General features: G+C 44.6%; 1 long non-coding RNA gene across 1 annotated transcript; it reads left to right on the top strand.

The window, feature by feature from the left end:
* The first annotated feature begins 586 nt into the window (after positions 1-586).
* Positions 587-2648, top strand: LOC116547760. Its single transcript, XR_004267166.1, has 2 exons — positions 587-771; positions 2545-2648. It is a non-coding gene; the product is annotated as an uncharacterized LOC116547760 (long non-coding RNA).
* The last annotated feature ends 2855 nt before the right edge of the window (positions 2649-5503 follow it).

Genomic DNA, 5503 nt, shown 5'->3' with positions numbered 1-5503 from the left:
TAATGGCCTCTAGCTCCATCCATGTCCCTGGCAAAAAACATAATCTCATTTTTTTTTTTTTTTTTTTTTTTTTTTTTAGGAAAAGTTTTTTCTTTTTTCCTCCCGGCTGTGGTGCAGTGGTGGGATCTTGGCTCACTGCAGTCTCTGCCTTCTGGGTTCAAGCAATTCTCCCTCAGCCTCCCGAGTAGCTGGGACTACAGGCGTGTGCCACCATGCCCACCTAATTTTTTTGTATTTTTAGTAGAGGCGGGGTTTCACCATGTTGGCCAGAATGGTCTCTAACTCCTGACCTCATGATCCACCCACCTCAGCCTCCCAAAGTGCTGGGATTACAGACGTGAGCCACCGTGCCTGGCCCCCAATTTCATACTTTTTTTATGGCTGCATAGTACTCCATGGTATATATGTACCACATCTTCTTTATTCAGTCTATCATTGATGGGCATTTGGGTTGAGTCCATGTCTTTGCTATTGTGAATTGTGCTGCAGTGAACATGTGTGTGCTGTGCATATGTCTTTGTAACAGAATGATTTATATTCCTTTGGGTATATACCCAGTAATATATACCCAGTACGCTGGGTCCAGTGGTATTTCTAAAAGGAGAACAACAGTGTGGTCAGTTAGACATGCTGTGCTATGGTGTCTTGTTGATCCTTGCTTTTTTGTTTGATTATGAACACAGGGCTCACGAGCAGCTAAACGTGAAACATGAACCGCTCCAGCTCATCCAGCCTCAGTTTGAGACGCCACTGCCAACCCTTCAGCCTGCGGTGAGTAGGTGTTCTTGGGGGATCCCACTGCAGCGCCCCACTGTTGCCCTTGTCAGCAGGCCCTCACTGTGGTCCCTGCTATGTGCCATTTGTGGCATTCCTCGTGGAGTCATAGTGCTCTGCCTCTAAACATGCATGGACACCAAATTTGTATAGTGTTCTATAGGGACTTCCACGTGGTGTGCTTCCAAATTGAGGAATCAGTGGTGTAGAGCCTTCTGTCTATTAAACATTTCCTATCCCCATCTTATGGGGTTGGAGGGCATATATGAGATTTCTTGGATAATAAGGAAGAAAACTTTGTACTGCCTTTCCAGGTGTAAAGCCCTGATTCATAGAGTAATTCTCACAGCCCAGGGGATAGTTATGGTTGGTTATATATGTAAACAGGTTATTTTTAAACATTGCAGTCCAATATTCACTCAACTTGCCTTTAAAATTGTCCTACCTCAGCGCATTCTGAAATGTTTTTTGTTTTTTGTTTTTTTTTGAGACGGAGTTTTGCTCTTGTTACCCAGGCTGGAGTGCAATGGCGCAATCTCGGCTCACCGCAACCTCCGTCTCCTGGGTTCAGGCAATTCTCCTGCCTCAGCCTCCTGAGTAGCTGGGATTACAGGCACGCGCCACCATGCCCAGCTAATTTCTTTTTGTAGTTTTAGTAGAGACGGGGTTTCACCGTGTTGACCAGGATGGCCTCGATCTCTTGACCTCGTGATCCGCCCGCCTCGGCCTCCCAAAGTGCTGGGATTACAGGCTTGAGCCACCGCGCCCGGCCCACATTCTGAAATGTTAAGAATCAGTTGGCTTGATCTTGCTTGGTAGCTTGAAATTGGCCATAGTGGAAAGATTTACATTACAAAAAAATGGCAAATGCTAAAAGCAGGCCTTCAATTTTGTTTTGAAAGTCAGTAAACATTTGCCTGCATACCATTGGTTCATACCTGCAAAATCTGACTCCAAGTTCAATACTTTCTACACTAATCTGCATCTGCTTCTCCAAATAACTTCCATCCCTAAATACTTAGGATTAAATGAAAAACAAATTGTACAATCAAATGTTGAACACAAACCTAAGCCCCAAGCTTTGTGTCATGGTGCAGAGTTAATTGGCATTGGTATGTCAGCTTGGTCAGTTTAGTGGTGATTAGAACTGGTTCCACTTGGTTGTTTACAGTGGGCTGGTAATCTTTCTTGATATGGGTCTAATGGGTGAAGGTAGATGAGGTGTTGGGAGTTTGGGTGTTTTATCCTCAGGAAGAGCTAAGTTAGTTTTTTGTAGGGATTTCCACATGGTGTGGTTCCCAACTGAGGAATTAAGGGTGTGGACTTCCTTATTCTCCTTGTGTCTCATCATTGTTAGTTATGACTTAGGAGGAGCCCTTAATGATCTTGCATCCTCCTCATTTTTGAGACGGAGTTTCGCTCTTGTTACCCAGGCTGGAGTGCAATGGCGCAATCTCGGCTCACCGCAACCTCCGCCTCCTGGGTTCAGGCAATTCTCCTGCCTCAGCCTCCTGAGTAGCTGGGATTACAGGCACGCGCCACCAAGCCCAGCTAATTTTTTTTTTGTATTTTTAGTAGAAACGGGGTTTCACCATGTTGACCAGGATGATCTCGATCTCTTGACCTCGTGATCCACCCGCCTCAGCCTCCCAAAGTGCTGGGATTACAGGCTTAAGCCACCGCGCCCGGCTAAAGCTCTTAATCTTAAGAGACTTTATGTGCTTTACATTATCCCACTCATTTCTGAATGATGACTTTATTTTCTTTTAGGTTTTTCCTCCCAGTTTCCGGGAGTTACCACCACCTCCTCTGGAGCTATTTGACTTAGATGAAACGTTCTCCTCTGAGAAGGCACGGCTTGCTCAGATTACCAATAAGTGTAAGTTTGGCCAACTTTTAAACTTTGTTTTCTCATCAATTTTATTTAATCATGAATTTCTGACAGTTGCTATGAGAGAAAGCTTAGAGTTTGTTTAGGGAAAACAAAATATGAATAGGAGTATAAACTTACAATTCTTTTTTATGTCATGTAAATAACGTTGGTTGTTCTTCTCAAGGCCATTTAGCTCAGCGAATTAGAACATGGTGCCAATCAGAAAGCCAGAGGTCTCAGCTTTGATCCCTGTAAGTCCTTAGTTCTGACCTATTGAGAGACCACAGAATTAATCTTGACTGGCTGCCACTTAGCAAATCTCAGTCAGTGGTCATAGGAGCACCTAAATAAGGAAATTGAATCAGAGCCCAAAGAATCATAGAGACTTCAAATTGGACAGGATCTGAGAGAGAGCCAATTGTGCCCATCTTAACATGTGGATGAAGAAATGAGTCCCCAGGACCAGGCACAGTGGCTCATGCCAGTAATCCCAGCATTTTGGGAGGCTGAGGCGGGCAGATCACCTGAGGTGGGGAGTTCAAGACCAGCCTGACCAACATGGAGAAACCCTGTCTCCACTAAAAATACAAAGTTAGCTGGGCGTGGTGGCGCATTCCCGTAATCCTAGCTACTTGGGAGGCTGAGGCAGGAGAATCACTTGAACCCAGGAGGCGGAGGTTGCCGTGAGCCAAGATCTCACCATTGTACTCCAGCCTGGGCAACAAGAGCAACACTCCGTCTCAAAAAAAAGAAAAAATATATACTGCATGTACAAGAGGATACCAGCTCGGCAACATTTGAATATGCCCAAAGCCCAGAAAGAAGTAAGCAAAATGGAAATTGTTCAGTGCAAACAAAGACCTTTACTGCATCTGTATTTTGTGCCAGACATGGTAGGTGCTGGGCAGTCAAAAATATGCAAAACATAGTGATTAGTTCAGGAGGAATCCCAGAAAGGTGAAGAAGCAGAAGCTCTGACTTGGCGTTTGTTTCTAGCAACTGTCCTACAGAAATACTTGTAGAAATGCAAAACAAAGAAGATATAGCTCTGTAGATATTAATTGTAGCATTCAAAAAATTGGGAACAGCCTAATGGTTTATCCATCAGTAGGGATACTGGTTAAAAAGAGTATGAAATAAGCCTGGGTCACAGAGAGACCTCATCTCTACAGAAAAAAAAATATTGCCTGGGCACAGTGGATCATGCCTATAATCCCAGTACTTTGAAATGCCAAGGCAGGAGGATCAGTTGAGGCCAGGATTTCAAGACCAGCTTGGACGACATAATGAGACCTTGTCTCAAAAAACAAACAAAATAGTCCTAGTTACTTGGAAGGCTGAGGCGGGAGGATCACTTGGGCCCAAGAGTTGGAGGCTGAAATGAGGTATGATACACCATTGCACTCTAGCCTGGGTGACAGAGGGATACCCTGTTTCTGAAAAATAAATAAATAGAAATAAAGGAGAGTATTACATATCTGTTAAAAAAAAATGTAGGCTGGGTGCAATGGCTCTCCCACCTATAATCCCAGCACTTTAGGAGGCCAAGGCAAGAGGATCACTTGAGACCAGCCTGGGCAACACAGTGAGACCTCTTCATTATAGAAAAATAAACAAAATTAGCCAGACATGGTGGCTTACTCCTGTAGTACCAGCTACTTAGGAGGCCCGGGTGAGAGGATTGCTTGAGCCTAGGAAGTCAAGGCTGCAGTGAGCTAAGATTGTGCTACTGCACTCCAGCCTGGCAGACAGAGCAAGACCCTGTCTCAAAAAAGAAAAGAAAAAAAATGTAGGGCATAAACTTTGACATGGAATGTCCATAATACATCATTAAATGATGAAGGCAACTTACCAAACTATTATAGTTTGATCCCATTTTTGTGAAAACTTGTATTTACACACAGAATTACACATAGCAATAATTTTAGGTAGTTGGTAGCAATAGAACTAGGATGAAAGATTGTTACAGCTGTGGGTTTGAATGTCTTAGTAAAAAACATACATTTGTAGCTGGCCATGGTGGCTCACACCTGTAATCCCAGCACTTTGAGAGGCCGAGGCAGGTGGATCACAAGGTCAGGAGTTCAAGACTAGCCTGACCAACATGGTGAAACCCCAGCTCTACTAAAAATACAAAAATTAGCCAGGCATGGTGGTGGGCACCTATAATCCCAGCTACTCAGGAGGCTGAGGCAGGAGAATTGTTTGAACCCGGAAGGCAGAGGTTGCAGTAAGCCAAGATTGCACCATTGCACTCCAGCCTGGGCAACAGAGTGAGACTGTCTCAAATAAAAAAAAAGAAAAAAAGCCATGCATTTCTATCATAACTTTTAAAATGCAAATCAGAGGGAGAATGAATAAATTACAGCCTGGCTCAGTACTGGCTCACATCTATAATCCCAGCATTTTGGGAGGCCAAAGCTGGCAGATTATTCAAGACCAGCCTGGGCGACATGGTGAAACCCCATCTCAAATACAAAAAATCAGCCAAGTGTGGAGGTACACACCTATAGTCCCAGCTACTTGAGAGGCTAAGGTGGGAGGATGGTTTGAGTCTGGGTAGCAAAGGCTGCAGTGAGCTGAAATCATGCCACTGCACTCCAGTCTGGGTAATAGAGCCAAGCCTTGTCTCAGGAAAAAAAAAAAAAAGAATAGGCTGGGCATGGTGGCTCACGCCTGTAATCCCAGCACATTGGGAGGCTGAGGTGGGCAGATCATGAAGTCAAGAGGATCGAGACCATCCTGGCCAACATGGTGAAACCCCGTCTCTATTAAAAGTACAAAAAATTAGGCCGGGCGCGGTGGCTCAAGCCTGTAATCCCAGCACTTTGGGAGGCCGAGGCGGATGGATCACGA

This window comes from Sapajus apella, unplaced genomic scaffold, assembly GCF_009761245.1.
Source record: "Sapajus apella isolate SASKATOON/1434 unplaced genomic scaffold, GSC_monkey_1.0 scaffold4553, whole genome shotgun sequence".
Taxonomy (NCBI): domain Eukaryota; kingdom Metazoa; phylum Chordata; class Mammalia; order Primates; family Cebidae; genus Sapajus; species Sapajus apella.
The sequence above is the reverse complement of the archived record's forward strand: the minus strand, read 5'-3'. Positions and strand labels throughout refer to the sequence as shown.